Source organism: Cervus elaphus, chromosome X (assembly GCF_910594005.1).
Source record: "Cervus elaphus chromosome X, mCerEla1.1, whole genome shotgun sequence".
Lineage (NCBI taxonomy): Eukaryota > Metazoa > Chordata > Mammalia > Artiodactyla > Cervidae > Cervus > Cervus elaphus.
This window is the reverse complement of record NC_057848.1, coordinates 48,190,295-48,211,436: the sequence shown is the minus strand read 5'-3', so window position 1 is coordinate 48,211,436 and position 21,142 is coordinate 48,190,295. Positions and strand designations below refer to the sequence as shown.

At 39.7% G+C, this 21,142-nt stretch overlaps 1 protein-coding gene and 1 non-coding gene across 3 annotated transcripts in view; one reads left to right on the top strand and one right to left on the bottom strand.

The window, feature by feature from the left end:
• The window catches only part of TENM1 (teneurin transmembrane protein 1), an 882,499-nt gene that overhangs the window by 95,947 nt on the left and 765,410 nt on the right, over positions 1 to 21,142 (top strand). The window lies entirely within an intron of this gene.
• TRNAF-GAA lies at positions 11,544 to 11,615 on the bottom strand. The gene has a single exon. It is a non-coding gene; the product is annotated as a tRNA-Phe (tRNA).

The window sequence follows — 21,142 nt, the reverse complement described above, 5'->3', positions numbered from 1 at the left end:
AAATGTGGTAAAAATCTTGGAAATAGAGTCAAGAGGATTTTTTTTTAAGGACTCGATGTAGAAGATGAATAATATAGTTTCTTTGTCATTGTTACAGACAGATAAATTGAATTCATTAAGGTTAGTCTGTAGTTCTTGCTAGAAAACAGCTATTAATTCTTCCAATACAGTGTTGTGTTTAGGTTTCTGACAACTAAAATAAAAACTTTTAGGAAGACTTTTCTCTTTTATTTTTTCTAGTTGTTTCATACTTGGGATAGTTCTAGATTAGTCATCCAGTTAGGTCATCCAATTGTGAGTGTACTGTTTGCTTACCTGTTTACCAATGCAAAACCTTTTTTAATATGAGGTAATTGGCTGTTTCCTTTAGTGGGTTGATGTGGTTGAGATGGAGGAAATTGGACCTTGAGGTGGGTAAAGAAGTTCTTATTGATGAAGTACAGACTTCAGCTCTACAGTGACAAATGGGGCAAAAGGAGGTCTGGGATTTTGTGAAGGACATTTGACAGTATTTTAAATGAAGGACGGAGTTAGAGATCTTAGTTTCCCTAGACTTTTGTAATCAGTGATGTGCTACATGTAAATCACTCCCCTTTCAGAGTTGTTGGTCATAAGGAAAAGTTTAGGAAGTAACTGGGAAAGAGCAATTGAACTCAGATTTATAGACCTCCTACAACGTGCCAGAAATTGCTGAAGATTTTTCTAAATATTATCCCATTTCCTTTCCACAGAATCACTAGGAGGAGGAAATATAAAGCCCTCTTTACAGATGAAAGGATGTCACTGACCCTTAAAGAGTTTAAGTAACTTAGTCAAGGGACAAAGCTGCTAAGTGGCAGATTCATGATTCAAACCTAAGTGACTCCACCGCTTACCTTCTCTTTACACTTCAGCCCTTGTAAATGAACATGAATGAACTGGCTTAATTAAAATTGCTGGTTTATTTGTATTTTTAAATGTACATCATAATTAAGCTTCTGGCTGTAAGTAAGTCTTAATTTTATAGTAAGCAAGCAAGATTGACCTCCCTAACTCTGGAAATTTGATGGCTGAATTATGGAAATATACTTTATGGAACCACTCTATATGATATTTCATTTTGCTCTCAAGTTTAGAAGAGCTATTTCTCTTAAAATCACAGTTTTTTGGCTATTTGATTAGCTTTTTCTTGGGATTGTCAAAAATATCTAGAGGGTTGTAATAAAAACAGAGTCCTAAAAATGTGAACAGTCAGGTCATGGGCCAAAGAAAATGCCAAACACGAGCCAGCATGGAAACCAAGACACTTGATTATATACTGAGGTATCATTAAGACCTGAGGTGTTAGCTCCAAATGAGAACAAAATGGGACTCATAATGTTCACAGCTTTCATGATGAATTTATAATATTGAAACCAAATTAACTTCGGGTACCATTTTATAATATTTCTGTCAAAAAGAAAATTACCAGAGCTGGGAGAATCTAAGAAAAGCCCATAAGAACTAAAAAGGAAAATCCTTATAATTGGATTTTTTAAAAATGGGCTTCCCTGTTGATTCAGCTGGTAAAGAATCTGCCTGTAATGTGGGAGACCTGGGTTCGATCCCTGGGTTGGGAAGATCCCCTGAGGAAGGGAATGGCTACTCATTCCAGTATTCTGGCCTGGAGAATTCCATGGACTGTATAGTCCATGGGGTCCCAAAGAGTTGGACACAACTGAAAGACTTTCACTTTTTTCAAGTTCAACACACACACAACTTTTGCAATAGAGTTGTAAAAATTTTTGATTATATAGGAAAATATGTGTGCAATGTCAAGTCTGCTGCCTCAATGAGAATAATTTATTGAGAGTCCAAATATGGGATTTAAAAATCACTTCAGATTAGAATTATTTTCATCATGACATTTGTTAGTTTGTTTCCTATACTCCAGCAGAAATTTCCTCACTATTTTGGCTTCATTTTCCATCTCTAGGACATAATCTTGCAAGATCACCTCTCACCTTTCTCTCTTAGTGACTGGGTACTGAGATGGGACATTATGAACTTGATCTGACAACTTAATAAGATGTAATAAGACCTGAAATAGGGGCAGTGCCCTCTTGACTGAGAAGATCTAGATAGGTATAGAATCTTCTCCAGGGTATGTCTAACCAAATTCCCTTTAAGACTTCCCTTTAAAGCATTAAATGTCTTTTCCTGTTTCAAACTAAAATGTGATCAGTAGGAATATTGGCGAGGAACAGGTCATTAGCAAAAACTCCAATGAAGACAATTGGCTTTGGGTTTGATTTTCCTGTTTTTGTGGTTAGCTTAGCACCAGATGGTACCCTAGTGAGTTCTGTATAAATAATACAATCATAGGGTTGAGTGATTCTCTACCAGTCACAGACTCAAGCAGAAAATAGCACTTGTCTTTCTGCACAAGCCCATGTAGATTCTCTTATTGCAGATTTGTTCTTATGCAGCTCAAACTCTCAAATTCTTGTTATGGTTGGTGTTTTTTTTTTCCTATTTCTTTATTGGGCAAGCCAGCAGCCAACTCCTCATTGTGACCCAGAGGGAAGGGCTACTGATTTGAGGCTCTTTAGGTGATACATCCATCCACTGAAGAGAGGAGAAGAGGCAAAGAAGCAAAAATCTCTGCATTTCCTCTCTTGTTCCTGAAAAGGAAGAGTGGCCCCAACACTCCCTTGACAGCTGGTGCACATTAGGGGGTGAGGGAACTGGCTTTGCCCACAGAAGCCCTGTGGCAACCCCTTACAGGCTTTCAAGGTCCAGCTCAAGTGCCAACTCCAGCCCATGATGCTCAGTGATCTTTCCTCTTTCTCCAGGTTCAGATGACAGTTACAGTTTGTTCCTTAAGATCTAGCTCTTCATTAGGTTCTCTTTGGTATTATAGTTTCCCCACACCTCTCCCTTTGGATGTAAGTCTTATCCCACCCATGGGATTCTAAGTTGCTCAAATCTATTTTCTTACAACCTGAATGACTTAGCACAGAAGTGGGCATTCAATAACTGCTGTTGAATTGATGACACATATGTGGGTCACAGCTCCCACACACTGGAGCACAGATTTAATGGACAGTACCCCATTCAATGAGCAGAGTTCATCTATTGTGACACAAAGGATTCTCATTTCTTAAGAGTTGTGGAGAAAGAATGAAAAACTTCCCCTGCTTTTCCGCTTTCATTTTACTATCCTGAAGATGACCCATATAGTAGCAAACCACAGAAAAGGTGATGTAGCCCATTGGAGGAAAATAGGTGGAATCACTGAGAACCTTTCTTCTTTTGAAAGCTACCTGTATTTTTACTCTGGAAGCACAGATAACCATACGGTGTGTCCAGCATTCACATAGACCTGTAATAAAATTGAGCCACTCAAGTATTTTTCTGAGCTTGGGGCTCTATTTACAAGTCTTTGCTTTAATAGTTCCTATGTATTAGATGTTTTGGGGTGACCTCAAAAAGGCACTTAGGAATTCAGATCAGACTATTTAAACCAGTAATTTATTAATTATAAAGAACTAATTTCTAAAGAATTTATTTCATGTATTTCCCAAAATATCTTATGGTCTGCAACAGAGTTCTCAAAGTGTGTCCTATAGAATATTAGTATTTCATGACATATGAATAGATGGCTCCTGGAAAAATAATTGGTTGCTTGGTTGTTGGGAGAAATGTTACATACCCTGTTTGCTTCTTGGAGCATCACATAGCATATTAAAGGCTCCAAAGAGTCTTGCAGCAAAAAGGTCTGTTTAATTTGTTTATCTTGGCATTTAGCAAACGTATTTGATCTCAGGAAGAGAATAATATTTAGTGAGTATTCTGTTCCAGGTATATATTAGCTTATCAAATTTTCACAATAAAACTCTAAAATTCCCTGGTGGCTCAGATGATAAAGAAGCTGCCTGCAATTCAGGAGACCCAGGTTCAATCCCTGGGTCAGGAAGATCCCCTGGAGAAGGGAATGGCAATCCACTCCAGTATTCTTGCCTGGAGAATTCCATGGACAGAGGAGCCTAAGAGGCTCCATGGGGTCAAAAAGAGTCAGACACAACTGAGCGACTAACACTTTTCACTTTCACCCATATTTAGAGATAGGGAACTGAGCTTCTGCTGTATTAAATGATTTGTTCCAGGTCAAACAATGGCAGAGTCTTATATAGTGAATTTTCATGTTGACTCTGCCACCAAGTAGCTATGCACGACTGTTTTGGACAAATAAGTCAATCTTGATTTCCTTATCTTTAAGTCACATCAAAATAATAATGGTTTAAAGATGAAAGGAGCTGAATTTATATTACCATGTTTTGACAGAAAAGTGCCACACACATTTGTACTTTTCAAAAATAGGAGGAGGAGGGGGAGGAAGAGGGCAACAACTAGTTCCAGGAAACATGTTCACTCAAAACACACAAGGCTAAGTGCTAGACTTGTAAGAAAGCGAAAGTGTTAGTCGCTCAGTGTCCAACTCTTTGCAACCCCATGGACTGGAACCCACCAGGCTCCTCTGTCCATGGGATTTTCCAGGCAAGAATATTGGAGTGGGTTGCCATTTCCTCTTCCAGGGGATCTGCCCATCCTAGGGATCGCACCTGTGTCTCCTGCATTGCAGGCAGATTCTTTACTGCCTGAGCCACCAGGATAGCACATGTAAGAGCAAATGTTAAAAAAAAAAAGTTACAACTGCCCTGAATGTTCACCAGCACACATATATTTTCATTTCATAACTGCTTTGTATTTTTGGTATAGTTAGATTTTCAGATTCATGGATTGATCAAATTGGGCAGTACAGCATTAAAACACTCACTGGTACTGTTTTGAAATGTTAAGACTAGAAATACATTATGACTAGTGGAACTTTGACCCTTAACAGCAACTTTCTTTGCTTCTATGGCTTTAAGCCAGAAGCTAAGCTTCTTTCCATTCATTTTTGTATCGTTCATTAAGTAGGCATTGCAAAGACCTAATGGTCTTAGAGAGTGGCTCTGCCTCACTCTACCAATTCTAAGGTATGGTACTTGATTCTTAGAACTCTATCGTCTCTCTCAATTTGTCGAGTTTACCACATGAGCTAACCCATTTTTACTTGGCCCCTTGCAAGCTTAAGTTTGAGTGAGTTGGATGTAGATACATTTTCCCCCTAAATTTTGAGACTCTATAAATTTGTTGTACCTGTAAATTTAACAGATAAATAACACAGTGTATAATATAACACTCTGGAACTTATTCCACATACTGAGCTGAATGTGGTGATGGGTGTATGACAAAGGGGAAGAAGACTGCTAGTTAGACATTTACTTTGCCTAACTGGAAACTGATTTCCTCATTACCTAAGTTGAACTGAATTCCATTTCCAGTCTTGAAGTCATTACCAAGGCAGTGCACAACTGAACTGAGACAGACTGCATTTTGCATTCTGTATCCCTGAACTATCATTAGCTGATATCATAAATATTGATAGATAGTATAATACTCCACCAAGTTTATTAAAAGAATAATTTAGAAGCCCATGGTGGTTTTATCATCTGGGGTTCTACCATTCTCTAAAGTGTGATGACTGTTTTCTGTGGTTTTCCTAGATTTGGTATTTATGAGTTGTTTATGGCTCTGACATTATTTTATGCCAGAATTCATTAACCTTTAAAATGCTTCTGATATGGTTACTCACTATTGTCACCTCTGGTTTCTAGACACACAGACATCCTAAACATCCTAAAAAGAGGAGATGGAACTGATAGCATTCAGATTCACCGGAAGTTGCTTTCTTTGGCTACTTGGTCTCTGAGGTGTAGTGCCAGCCGTTCTAGAGAGAGCAGAACTGCCCTTAATGCAATGACATTCCAGTTCCTTTGACAGAGCCTCAAATTACAAGCTTCACTGTCTGATAACTGTGATTTCTTGAAAGACGTGCATCTATATCTTTGTTGTAAAGAATAGAAGAGAAATAATGGCACTATTTAAAGGATAGTTTCAATATATAAAAAAGGGTAATTGCTGTGAAATCTGTGCATAGCCTAAACGAGCTTATACTCTGATAAAAGCATTTCTCTAAAGGCAACTGCCTGGGTAGATTAATGCTGCCGTCTGGGTTCTGCTCAATAGAGCTTATGGGACTGAATGGGATGGACAGTAAAAACAAACAGACCAGACATAAAACCCAAAACTTCTTTCACTCTTTTCTAAACCCTTTGGTCTTTATGTAGCTCAAAAGATGAAGCAAGTATCAGAAGTACTTCTTAACACTCATTAAATACTGAGCCTTCTGCTGCTAAGTAGTGACTTAGGAAGGATTGAGGCTGAAGTAAGATATATTCTAATATTGATTCCGGCCTGAAATAAATGCTTATGTCCTTGAAATAATTTGCTGCTAGCTGTTTATTTTCTTTATATATTAAATAAAAAGTCCTTTGGTCTCCTTCAAGTTCTGGATGGGCTAATTAGCCATTTTGTAAACCAACATAGTACAGTATTTCTTCTGGATAAATTAATTTATAGTCTTGCATTGAAATGTAATTAAAATGTTGTTGCAACTAGTTTTTACTCCCTAATCAGCAATTGCTGTTACTCTTTATATGAATTGGATGGTAAATTTCATTAGCTTGTTTTCCTGGGCAAAAGATAGTGTCTAATTGCAGTCTCTGATCCACAGCTACAGAACAAACCCCCTTGGCTTCAGCTTGCTAAGCAAAAGTTTTCCATGCCCTGTAAAGATATAGAGATGAAGATGCTCCTTTTTGCTCTGATAATATGTTTTTCATTTCCTTGAGACTATCTTTCGGCTTGATAATCCCAATTTATGAACTTGAAATGAGGCTATTTTTGGCTACAATTTAAGCCAAAATTTGCTTATTTTGTTCTTACTACATAAATGTCAAGTAGTTACAATCAATCCATCAGTTTGTCTGCCAATGGTATTTAAAAGTAAATTTCAACACTGAAACTTATACATTCATTCATTTATTCTGTCACTCAACAAATATTTATGTCTGACTATGTTGTTCGAGGCATTGTGCTAAATATACCTTACGATGCTTTTTGTGAACATAGCAGGACAATTTCTTAAGTTTAAAATTTGAAGTTGAAAAAATTAAAAATTTTGAATATCAGATTTTTAGTAGAAGCAGGCCAAATTGGTGGCATTATCTATCAGTAAGTATGGTGTATTTTCATAACTTTAACACTTAGTAACTGTGTAAAGAGCAACATATTTGCTGAATTAGCGACTTTTTTGGAAATTTAAATTGTTTGACTGGTAGTCTTCTAAGAAAACACTGACAGATTTTTCTGTAATGGTCTGTGTAATCATGTGATTTACATTGCTAAGCTTTTTTCCTGGGAAGCCACATTACTGAAGGATTAAAATAAAAAATACTGTACTGTGTTTGTGTCACAGACCTCAGTTTTTAACACATTTAGTAAATTAAATTGAGCAAATTAAAAATCAGTGAGGCTTTTGTGTTGTGAGAAGGTTATTTGGAATTTTGGGTAACAGCTCATTGCACCTTAGGTGAGATTTTTTTAAAAATGCTTAATGTTGCTTTACAACATTGCTTGAATTTGTAGAAATGGGGCTTTGTGATTGTTTCTACACACACACACACACACACACACACACACATACACACACACACACACCCTAGTTGAGACCCCAGTTGAGAAAAGAAGGTTGGATCTCGTCAAAACTAGTAGACACAACATAGTTAATGAATTCACTTGTTTAATTCAAGGTATACCTTCCTGATTGATTATAGTATAGGCCAGCAAAATATTCTGGTGTTTGAGCTAGTTTACATTATCCTTAAAGGGGTAAAGAAAGAACAGGAAATACCTTCTCATCTCAGCTTATCCTCAGGGATCAGGCCACAACTGCGACTCAGTACCAGAAACCCAGTCTTCTGTAGGTAGGTCCAGATGGGAAGCCAGCTTTCTAACATGAAGGTTGAGTAGTGATGCTTGGTGAATGTGGAGATTAGACACCCTGGAGCACAGAGCAACACGCTTTGATGGAAGCTGAGCACACCAAACAAGGTGCCGCTCCTTGATTAGCTTTTCTGTGTCCTACCAGGCTCTTGTTTTCACACTGCTATCTCATCTTTTCACCAATCTTTCTTTTAATGTTTTACCATTAAGATAGTTGAAAAGATAGCCTTTCTGAAGCAAGTGCTTGTTGAAGAAACTTTTTCCCATCACTCTGCTGCTGTGGTAGTTCTCCAGAGAAGCTTCCTCACTAGGTATCTGATCCAGGTATCATAGGGAATTAGTGGCATTTGTCAAGTCTAGTTGGGCTTCCCAGGTGGCTCAGTGGTAAAGAATCCACCTGCCAATGCAGGATATGTAGGAGAGTTTAGTTTGATCCCTGGGTTGGGAAGATCCCCTGGAGGAGAAAATGGCAGCCCACTCCAGTATTCTTGCCTAGGAAATCTCATGGACAGAGGAGACTGTAGTCCATGGGGTCCCAAAGAGTTGGACATGACCGGGCAACTGAGCACTCACACACGCACACCTTATGTCTGGTTAATCATGTATCACAGACTTCCAGGGTAGGGGGAAACCTTCTGTTCATTTAGGCCAACATTCAGCTGATGTTTGGGTCTCTTTTGCTTTTAAAAAGAATCTCACAAGGAACTCATTGCCTCTTGAGACAGCCCTTATTCAATATTTCCTCAAGGGTATCCTCTTTAATGGCAGTCCCACAAGGTACTTTACAAAAAGAAGTGTTCCATGGTCAAGTAAGCTTGAGAAATAATAGTCAACATTTAAGCTCTGAGTATTCCTACAGAAAGTAGACTTGTTTAAATTAACCTGCAGCTTCCCTCAACTAATTTGGTCATGAAAACTCTTTCTCCCATATAACACATTTTAATATTCATTCTACAGAAAATGTTTCAGTATATGTTTTTTTTCCAGATAATACATGTTTGTTAAAGCAACTTAAAATTGCATTGACTTTTAGGATGCGTATCAATATGACCTTTTGACTCCTTGAGTCTCATTCTCTAGTACTACTTGCTGTTTAGTCACATCTTCCTGTTTTGCTATGGTTGGCTTTTTGGATTCAAGTATTGGTCTTCTTTTTCACATTTCATCTTATTGGATCCAGCCCACCTCTTCAGCTTGCCTTTTTGGATCCTGACTGTGCCATCCTGAACATTCATCAGCAGTCGGAGATCTGTGCTACTCACTGATGTCATGAGCATGCCATCTAATATCTTAACAGATGGCAGGCTTCCAGCCAGAGCATCCAGAGGAATCAAGTTCCCCTTCCCCACACCAAAAATTGCAGCAATGTAGATTACCTCACCAGATACTAGATGAGATACTCAGTTGTCTTATGATGGGGAGACTCCTGGTTTTCACAGGAAACTCCCAACTCTGCAGGGTTGCCTGCAGAGTATGCTTCTTGGGGGCTCACCAGAGATGCGAAATGAAGGACGCACCAGAGCTGTAATGCGTTCTGCAGATCATGGACGCAAGTAGGTCCTATTCTCTTGTACACAGTACACGCAGGTGTCTGCAAATATCCATATTTTCCAACAATCAATCTCTCTTAAGAAATATTCTCTGACTCTCTTGCCATCCACACATCCTCAGATATCCTTAGAAATGAACAGTCTCTGGATATTCCCCAGAACTTCAGCAGTTTCTCAGGAAGCTTCTATTTTTCTGATCCATCACCATGTCATGGACCACTTTCCTGGGGAAATGGATATGAAAACCTGTTTAATTATTCTTCCATCCCTCATATAGTAAGGCAGAGACAGACATCAATAGAAGCTGATTAGTTTAACTCATCTTCAGTTGGGCTTAAGACGTTTCTGGTCCTTCTAGGAGTATGGTGTTTATAGAGAGTTCTTGGGTGAAATAATCGTGGCAGACTCTTTGTCTTGGACTGCTTGGAATTCTCTTTGATCTCCTTGGAAGCTCAGAGATACAGAAGGTGCAGAGCTCAAACTTAACCAATCTAGAGATTCATGTTATTCTCTTACTGGAAGGAGCTATGCTTCCCTGGAGATTCATTATCGTCAGTGGTAATAGGACCTAAGAAGGTCCCTTACCTCTTACTTTCTTCAATTTTGGGATTTAAAGTTTACTTTGTTTTGACTGAGAAGCTGAGAAACCTCTAATGAATTTTAACTATAACAAAGAAACACAGTTAATAAAACATTCAAAAAGTTTTGTGATGTGCTTTTGTGTGATAAGTATGGCTGTAGATGCCACAGACAGGCAGTATCTTGTGGGGAAGACAGAAAAAAAAAAGTGATGAATAGGACTGGGCAAGGTTGGTATTGAAGAGGAAAAGTTAAAATTTTGCCTAACCTCCTGCTCATTCTGCCTCTGTAACTCAGCTTGCTCCTTGCAAAATCTGGATCACGTAGGTCACATAGTCTCAGAAAGTGGGGACTTAAAATTCTCAGAACTGGAGCTTATCTCACTCACCCTTGTCCTGCTCATTGCAATTGCCCAGCCCTGCAATCCTACTTAATCATGCCTGTCCATGTAGAGGTCAGGCATCCCCCTCCCCATCTTGAACACTATTCCCCCACGCACGAAACCCCTTAGTTTAAACCAGCCTATTAGCAGCTAGTGCTGCCCACTATAGTCTGTCTAGAAAAACTCTGTAACCCCTTTGTTCTGGGCTCAGAGCTTGGAGTGTTTACTCCTCTGGGCCTGCTGGGGTAATAAACCTGAGTTCTCCAACTCTCCAAGTGTGGTGCTTAGTTTCTCCATTACTGGTTTCTGCAACAATATCATTCCATAAGCCGTCACCCTTTGGTTCCAATTGCTAATCTCTCTACTTAGTAACAAGTCCTTCAGAAGAGTTTCCAGTTGTCCTGGCCTCTAGCCTCTAGTCTTTGTAGTTTGCAAACCGGTTTTTTTTTTTTTTTTCCTAAGAGGCAAATCATCTTTTCCTATTATTAGCTCTTCCAATTTTTTCCAAAGCAAAACGTAATAATTTTGTTTCTAAATATAGTGGCTCATCAACTCTTCATAAATCTAATGCCACATCTTTTCAGGAAGTAATGCTGGTCAAAATCCTGCTATATTTTTGCAGAAAATATTTTGGGGAGATGTCGTAAAACAACAGGGTGTCTTTCTGTGCCTAGATAATTTAGTTGGCGTAGTTTCAGTATATTTGTATTGTAATTTTCTATCTGGAGGAATAGCCTTTTGAAATTGTATACACTAATTAGTGTAGTTTGCAAAATAATAGATATTTTTGTATGTGTGGGAGGTAAGGCTTTCAAATGCAGCATTTAAACATAATTGCTCTTTAAACATCATTTCACTCAAAAGGCATGTATTAATTTTTCTTATAACTGTAGGTTTGGGGTGGCCTATTAATTAATCTCCACATCAAGCAAAAAAAAAAAATCCAATGATTTCCCAAATGTGTCCCAAATATCCTATTTATCTGAAAGTCTGAAAGTGAAGTCGCTCAGTACTGTCCAACTTTGCGACACCATGGATTGTAGCCTACCAGGCTCCTCTGTCCATGGAATTTTCCAGGCAAGAGTACTGGAGTGGGTTGCTATTTCCTTCTCCAGGGTATCTTCCCCACCCAGGGATCGAACCTGGGTCTCTTGCATTTCAGGCAGATGCTTTACCATCTGAGCCACCAGGGAATAGTTTATTTATAATTGTGCCAGTATATTTGCCAAAGTTTAGCCCCAATTATTTATTTACACCAAAATGAATCCTAGAGAAGAATTTTTGCTTTGTTTGCAAATCACTAATTTTATTGAGATTTTGAATCTACTTTACAGTATCAGAGTATCTTCACATTTTTATTGTTAAGTTGACTTAGAAGTATGTCAGAAGTTGTAGAAAGCTCAAGTTCTGAGACTGAAAACACATGAGTTCATAATTGGCACCATGCCTTTTTTCAGCTGAGGTACCTGGGCTTCCCTCTTAGCTCAGCCAGTAAGGAATCTGCCTGCAATGCAGGAGACCTGGGTTTGATCCCTGGGATGGGAAGATCCCCTAGAGGAGGGCATGGCAACCCACTGCAGTTCTTGCCTGGAGAATCCCATGGACAGAGGAGCCTGACAGGCTAAAGTCCATGGGGTCGCAAGAGTTGGACACGACTTAACCACTATACCCCACTCCCACCTGGAATAAGGTTATTCAATGTGTCTGAACCTCAGTTTTTCATTTATAAGATGTGAGATGAGGATGATGATGGATACTATCTCATAGGATTCCTTTAAAGATTACATGAGGAGTATTTAAATAAAGCATGTTCCACATTGCTTTATACACATTGAGAATTGGATAAGTGATAATCAGTCTATTAAGATTCATCTATAAGCAAAACCCTTAAAATGTCCAGAAAAATTTGGCATGTTATATCAAACTTTTATTTCTATAGTGTTCTCCTAATCAAAATGGTTACATTTTTCCAAAGTCTTCAGTTTTCATGACTGTGGATTTATATTTCTGACTCACAGTCATAAAACATGGCAGCATAGTTAAAATTCAGACTGTTCCAGACAGTCTATTTCATATAGCTACCATCCAGTAGTATCCAAAATGTTTCTCAATCACAGCACTTATCACAGTGCCTGATTCAGTCTGTAGGAAAAACAAAACAAAGCAAAACAACATGGGGCATCTGACTAATCTGAATTTTTCAATTTTGGGCTTTTTAAGTTGAGTTTAGGACATAATTCTGGATATTTTGTGTCAGGTGAGTGTAATCTCCTCAGTGCTGTCTTGTCTCAACAAAAATTTGAAGTGAGGGACGTTACAGCCCTCGGCATGTCACAGCTCTCAGACAGACCGTGTTATAACTCTTGGGTCTTGGACAGACCATGTTATAGCTCTTAGACAGATCAGTGTTACAGCTCCGTGTCACAACTCAATTTTATTTAGAAAATAGCAGGAAAATACATCCTCAAGGCGTTGAGGGTATGCCAACCCAAAGATGTGAAGAGAAGAGAGCCCTGGCCCTTTGTCTCCTCTTTTCATGTGTTTTTTCCTTCCCACTGGGCCTGCCCTATGTACATTGGGCTAGCCAGGAGTGCTGTTTGTTCTACCCGAGGTCCTCACTCCAGTCCTCTGACCTCCCTTTGACCTTCCTTTGTTCTATTTTTGTGGGCTTTTCCCTTCCTTGTCTTTTAGGCACCGCCATTTTGGACTCCTGTTTCCTATTCTAACTACCTAACATTTTGTTTCCCTATCAAAGTCAGATAGTTTGATTAATTTTTATTCTGGGTATTTTTCATTTTTTTTTGGAACAGCCTAAGTTACAAAAAGCCAGCAGGTTGTATCATGGATAAGAGTATAATGTCGTTGCGTAGGTTGTACACCTATTTAATATTAAAAGGACAATGAGGTTTCTCGACTGAAAAAAATGCACAACCTAAAAACTGAGAATTATGTTTTATTTGGGGTATTACTGAGGACTGTAAGCCTGGGATATAGCCATGTAGATAGCTCTGAGAAACTGTTCAAAGAAGTAAGGGAGGAACTAGGATTTGTAGTTTTTGCTGAGGGAAAACAAAATAAAACATGTATTCAGACATCAAGAGATTACTCCTAATCACAAAAACCAGACATCTCAAGTTAATAATTTTAGTACTTTTCTACAAGGTGGGAAGAGTCAGGAGTCTGGGTTCATTGAAATTATTCCTTTGATATAACTATCTAGGGCCACTATCCTGTTGTGTTTTTTTCATCCTGAATTCCCCTCAGGGGGCATGGAGAAGAGTACAGTGGCTGATGGCTTGATGGCTACATCCTTTGTTTACTAAAATGGCTGACAGTATTCTTTGTCTACACATTTATTCATGACTAGTCCTGTGAGGACCTAGGTGAAGACATCAGCCAGCAGCCCAAGTCCTCTGGAGTGACAGCTCCAGAGAATAAATCCAATAGATGATTTTAGGCAGTCAGCCAGAACACACAGATTCTTGTGCAATTTGTTTTCTATACAAGGATGCCTTACAGAGGGGACATGAATTTGGGTTGAAATTTAGTCTGCATTCTACTCACTGTGGGCTTCCCTGGTGGCTCAGTAGTAAAGAATGCAGGAGATGCAGGTTAGATCCCTGGATGGGGAAGATGCCCTCAAGAAGGAAATGGCAACCCACTCCAGTATTCTTGCTTGGAGAATCCCATGGACAGAGGAGCCTGGCAGTCTACAGTCCATAGGATTGCAGAGTCTGACACCACTGAGCACACACAGGCACGGACTGAGAAGGCATAACCCGGCCCCTCTAGAACCATGCTCTTGGTTTCTGTGATATTGCGAATTATAAGAAAAATATATATTTGGTCATAGTTACTATTCAGTCAAGAGGTAGACTATAAAGAAAACTGAATGCCGAAGAATTGATGCTTCTGAACTGTGGTGTTGGAGAAGACTCTTGAGAGTCCCTTGGACAGCAAGGTGATCTAACCAGTCCGTCCTAAAGGAGATCAGTCCTGAATATGCATTGGAAGGACTGATGCTGAAGCTGAAACTCCAATCCTTTGGCCACCTGATGCAAAGAACTGACTCATTGGAAAAGACCCTGATGCTGGGAAAGATTGAGGGCAGGAGGAGAAGGGGACGACAGAGGATAAGATGGTTGGATGGCATCACCGACTCAATGAACATGAGTTTGAGCAAGCTCCAGGAGTTGGTGACAGACAGGGAGGCCTGGCGTACTGCAGTCCATGGGGTCACAAAGAGTCGGACAAGACTGCGTGACTGAACTGAACTGAAGGGAGTCTGGTTCTCAGCTCTCCAAGCCCTTAGAATTTCAAATATAGAGAGAGATTAAGGTATTTTTTGTTTTGTTAATGAATATCCTTAGGAAAGTGCTTAAGGGTGGAGGCTGGTTGCTAGTAGAGCCAATCTAGCTATCACTAGAACTTTGGAACTTTGGGTTGGAACTTTCATTTCCACCCTACCCCCAAACTCCGGGGAGGGGAGGGGACCTTGAGGTTTAAATAATGGACAATAGCCAGTGATTTAATTGAACATTACTATGTAATGAAGCCTCTGTAAAACCCCCAAAGAAAGGGCAATCTTCTGGTTTGGTGAACTTGTGGAGATTTGGGGAGAATGGCACTCCTGGAGGGCATGGAAGCATTCTCGCCCTTTCCTCATAACTTCTCTTGCATCTGGCTATTCCTGCGTTATATCCTTTTATAATGAAGCAGTGATCTAGTAAGTAAAATATTTCTCTGAAATCTGTGAACTGTTCTAGCAAGTTAATCAAACCTGAGGAGGTAGTCATGGGGACCTCTGATGGATAACCGACCAACCAGGCAGAAGTACAATGATAACCTGAACTAGCAACTGCCCTTTGAGTTGGGGGAGGGGGTGGCAGGGCAGACAATCTTGTGGGACTGAGGCTTTTATTTATATGTGGGGAATCTGATTCTATCTCCAGGTGGATAGTATCAGAATTGAGTTAAATTATAGGACACCCAGCTGGTGTTCTCCCTTCCCCATTGGAAATTGAGTTTCAGAATACCAAAAGAGTTCCATAATATTTCTAGAAATCATTCAAGGATCACATTAGTGATACAATAGAAAGAACTGAGGGTTTGTAGTCAGAAAGCCCAGGATTTTAATCCTAATTTCAACAGTCACTACTTCGTGACCTTGGTCAAGTTAATGAAAAATTTGGGCTGTTCATCATCTCTATAACACTTTAAATGATCATATATGCTGTGAGTTTTATTACACTTTGGTGAAATTTGGTACAGAAGTAGAAAGAAATGACTTTTGAGATAAAGAAATGACTGTGAAAGTGTGAAAGTGAAAGTTGCTCAGTCGTGTCTGACTCTTTTCGACCCCATGCACTATACAGCCCATGGAATTCTCCAGACCAAAATACTGGAGTGGGTAGCTTTTCCTTCTCCAGGGGATCTTCCCAACCTAGGGATCGAACTCAGGTCTCCCGCATTGCAGGCAGATTCTTCACCAGCTGAGTCACCAGGGAAGCCCACGAAATGACTAAGTTGCTATTTGAAAGCCAACTAGTCATCCTGCCTACAGTATTTACCATAGGTAAAAATCGCTTCTGGTTCACACTGACTGATAGAATATATGTATGATATTTACAATTGTGTGAATTCTAAAATTCAGAGAACCATCTCTTTTATAATGTCTGCCTCTAGGATTTAGAGGGAGTGACTCCCCACGCTGTTATCTGGCCCACTGAGGTTTGAACTGCAGAGGGGTGATGCCCCATACCACTACATTTTGAATAGCTTGAGATTTAAGAGCAGCAAACCAGGTCACAGAACAGTTACCACAACATCCAATGTGCCTTTCTTACAAGTATATTTCAGAAATTGATAGGTGGCCTACAAAAATCCTATTCTTTTAACAAAGTTTAAATTATTTTTTCTTCAATTTCCCAACTAGAAATAGTTCTTTGCGAAGAGCGCATTGCATAGAGAATACACTTAGCAGCAACAAGAGCTTCCCTAGTGCTCAGTGGTAAAGAATCCTCCTGCCAATGCAGAAGACCGCATTTGATCCCTGAGTCAGGAAGATCCCCTGGAGAAGGGAATGGCTACCCACTCTAGTATTCTTGCCTGGAGAATCCCATGGATAATGGAGCCTGGTGGGCTATAGTCCAAGGGGTCACAAAAGAGTCAGGCACAATTGAGTGACCTTAGTGATCTCCTGGACTGTAGCCCCCCAGTCTCCTCTGTCCATGGGATTCTCCAGGCAAGAATACTGGAGTCAGTAGCCATTCCCTTCTCCAGGGGATCTTTCCATCCAGGGACTGAACCTGGGTCTCCTGCCTTGCAGGCAGATTCTTTACCATCTGAGCCACCAGGGAAGTCCCAGAAAACAACAAGCAACAAGAATATTCCAAGGTTCTTATTTACACAGGAATGGGAAAAACCAATAGAAGGTTCTAGGTAGCTTTCATCATTAGAATATGCAGTATATATAGATTCTGCATTTGTTAGTCAGACAAAAGATGTTCTGCAGTAATCCTGAGGTGTAACCTAATACATGACTACAAAATCAAACTCCAGTAGTATCCCTATAATTCTTACTAGCTCTAGGAAAATGGGAAGAAGCCCTCCAGAAAATGATTTCCTTTCATGTAAATTCTTTTAGTAAACAACACTGAATCATAAAGAATGTTCTGCCTTTTATTTGCTAGTTGTTTTTATAATTTGATCTGTGATTCATGTATTTAATTCTGTTCCATACATGTAGTTCCTTATTATTTTCTGGTGGTACCTAGGTCAGAACCCATATTAACTTGTGGTTTCCTTGGTTCTCAAATTACTACTTCTCTGGGGCACTTTACCCCCATATGACACCATAGAATTATGCTTTACCCACAAATTGGTTTTGTAGCATCTACATTCTTTGAAATCACATTTGCTATTGGGTTTTACTTTCCTGAAGAATATTTTCTTTCTTATGACTAGTTTTGTTGCAGAAACCAGTAATCAAGAAACCAAGCACCACGCTCGGAGACTTGGAGAACTCAGGTTTATTACGCCGGCAGGCCCAGAGGAGTTAACACTCTGAGTTCTGAGCGCCAAACAAAGGGGTTACAGAGTTTTTATAGACAGACTGTAGTGGGCAACACTAGCTGTTAATAGGCTGATTTAAAATAAGGGGTTTTGCGTGCACATGAATAGCAGTCAAGATAGGGAGGAGGGTACCTGACCTTTACAGACAGGCATGATTAAGCAGGTTTGCAGGGGCTGGGCAGTTGCAAAGAGCAGGACAAGGGTGAGTGAGATAAGCTTCAGTTCCTGGCATTGTAAGTCCCCACTTTCTGAGACTACATGACCTGTGTGATCCAACTTTGCAAGGTGCAAGCTGAGTTATAGAGGCAGAATGAGCAGGAGGTTAGGTAAAATTTTAACTTTTCCTCTTCATTTCCCCCTCTTGACTCTTCTATCACTCATTGTAGAAAGCATCATCTCATGTTTTGGTAGGACATTCAGAGCTCTGCATTGTTTAGGGGGCTATATTGAGCTATTACCATTTGTAACTTTATGGATTCAATCCAAGAGGTTATGAACTGGGTAATTGCATTGAGTATACAAGGGCCAAACAAGAGCACTGCAAAGAGCTGAAGAAAGGACCTGTTAAAGGGAAAGGCCATGATATTCAGCTCCAGATAATGTTCCAATTACCCCAGGAATTAGCTAGTTTCTCTCTCCTTTTTATGATTTGTTCCCTTAGCTGCTGGGCCATGTCCCTGACTATTTCTGATTGGTTTACATAAAAGCAGCCTTCTCCATTCAAGAAGAGGCATAGCTCTTCAGCTGTCAGTAGGTCTAGCCCTCCCCTATTCTGTAAAACCATCTCAGCCAGGGAGTCTATTTGTTCCTATAATGAAGAGCACAGCAATAATATCAATTAGGAATAGAGACCAGGGTTGACAATAAAAATCTATCAATATTTTGATAGCTGGATCCTCAGGCTCCTGCCGTACATTGACCAGCCAGCTGCCAGAGTGTGGCTGGAGCAAGGCTGAAGAATCCTCAGGTTTCTGCCACGCGTTGACTAGTCAGCTTCCAGAATGACCAGAGTGGGACCCAGCATCCTTTGTGAGTGAAGGCCCTGTCTTTGGAACCAGACCTAGAGGATGTTTTTGGGGTCCTGAACTGCTTTCCAGGTGTCCTCATCACAGGAAGTCGCTGCCTTCTTGACTCTGGTGTGGTGAATCCAAGGGATGACACCTATAATTCTAACAGCAGAAGGAGTTGCCAGGATGATCATGTGAGGGCCTGTCGAAATTGGCTGAAGTGGTTTTTTTTTCCTAATCTTTAACTCATACCTCATCTCCTGGCTGATAGGGATGAACCCAATTGCCCAAAGGAATTGGTGTCCTTTCTAAGGTTTATCGGGCTGCATGGCTGAAGACTTTTCCCAGGGCTTGGAGGTGTCGGGACATCTCCAGGTCAACTAGTTGTTGATGGTTTCCCTTGAGCTTTTCTATCACTGGGGTGTGGTCTCCCTTGTAAGATCTCAAAGGGAGAATAGCCTGAGGACCTCAGGGTGCATTTACAGAGGGAGGTGACAGTCCACAGAATGATAAGGCAGCTTGTACTAGCATTGTCTGGGTGTTGGTGGGGGGATATTCTTGTTGTACTACTACTTGGAAAAACAAACTTAACAAGAAAGTTAAAGATATATGGCCTAAAGATTAATAGAGGAAAGCTGCTGAGGGGCTAGCCAGGAGAACGAGGTCCAGACATTGATTTGTGACATTAGTGTTTCCCTAGGTATGAGAAGATGCAAGAATTTGGACTCATAAAAATATTTACCTGAAAACATCTGACTATCTGAAGGCCTGTTTTGTTTTTTTTGTTTGTTTGTTTTTCTTTTTTGGTTTTTCCCAGAGCAGAGTGCCTTATTTTTTGTCTCCACCCTGAACTCCTTTCAAGGGGGTGTTGAAGGTCAGCATCTTGTAGTGCTCATGATTCGATCTTTGTAGAGGCAGCTGGCAAGGGCCAACTTCCAGTCAGTAGGGCCCCTTCATAGCCACATACTTGACCATGCTTTGGGGGCATTTCATGGTAATTGTGTCCCATGGTGCTGGGAAGGCTCATTCCCAGGTCTAATAAGGATTCCATTGATAGGCCACTCAGTGTGTTTTCACTAGACTAGGCCTTGTAAGTAGCAACAGTCTCTGGACCATACCTGTCTTACTAGCTAGCCTCTTGGTCCAGGGAAATATTTCCTCTTGTTGCTTCTTCCCATATCTAGAGTTACATTATTACAATTATTGATCTCATATGGGACTGTATATCAGCATTTTATCACAGGCTCAGTCACACATTTGGTAATGTAAGAAATAATCTTCTGAAACAAGCTACATAGAAAATAATACAGCTAGCAGTTATTAGTAAGGTCACTAGCAAGAATTTAATGTCTTAAAAACTTTCACTGGGTATAGCCTGATATACCCCAGGTCATCTGACTCAGTTAAATGATTATAGCCAAGTGTTCATCTCCTGGTTGGACATCATGGAACATCTGAGCTTTATCTAAAGATTGGTTACTGAGATAAGCTTTGGAAACAATCTTAGATGTCCTTTTTATAACTTAATTAAAGCTTTTAGCAATATAACATAACAAGGAACTATCTCAGAAGTGAGTCTTAGTAAGCACAGACCTTAATTAACAAAATTAGAATTTAATATTCAGTGAAGCATAATTTTTTTTGAGAACTCATTGTGAGGGCATTGACACTGTAGCCAGGGAAGCCTTTAACCCATCAAATAAAAATGAGGTCTGTCAGGGAGCCGGGAAAAGACAAGCAGCCATCTTGGATTTCCCATAGCCTTGGCTCTTTGATTTATAGCTGTTGTTTATCCATTTTTAGTTTCCTGATTTAGGAGCAGACTGTTGCCATGTTTTAAGGACATCAGGATAGCAAAAGTCTTACCGTGAGGGGTTATTTTGTGTAGAAGCAGAATGAGCTTTGTCTGCATGTAACATAATCTTAAATAATGTTTGTTTACTTTACCAAAGTAACAAAAAGACTTTAAAAATAATCACTTAAAGGCAAAGAAATGAATAATCTGTTATTGAAAGCTGCATTCTAAGAAAACTTTGTCTCTAAACAGATAGAAGATCAAATTCCAGTCTGGTATCAGCTTACTGTCAATAACAAAATTTGTTTTTCTGCTTAACTTTAGGAAGTCTTTTCCATAAATCTTGAAGAACTAGCAGTATTCTTCTAAAGGCATGAGAGTAAAACCATAGAAAATATGTTTAAAAATCAGATTCTATTGCAATTGACAAAGATACCTGGTCATTGTTGTGATATACAGCACTTTAATATGATAGCTAGAATTGTAATTGACCGTATTTTATCAGGGCATATGAGATCTGTATGAATTTCAATTAATTTAAGGATATCTATATTTGTAACATTAACCATACAGTATAACCTGAAAAGATTTATTACCCCTTCAACAGTACTTCCCATGTAATTTAACGTATCCAATGAACCCAGGTAGTTTAATAGCTCTTTGGGATGTCTCAGGGGCCCTCTGAAGTATCCAAAAGTTAGCTAGAAGTCAAGCAATCTAGGAAGTTTTATCAATAAAGATCAAAAGGGTTTATAACACTCAGTCAGGTAGGATCATATAGTTCAGTTCAGTCGCTCAGCTGTGTCTGACTCTTTGCGACCCCATGAACTGCAGCATGCCAGGC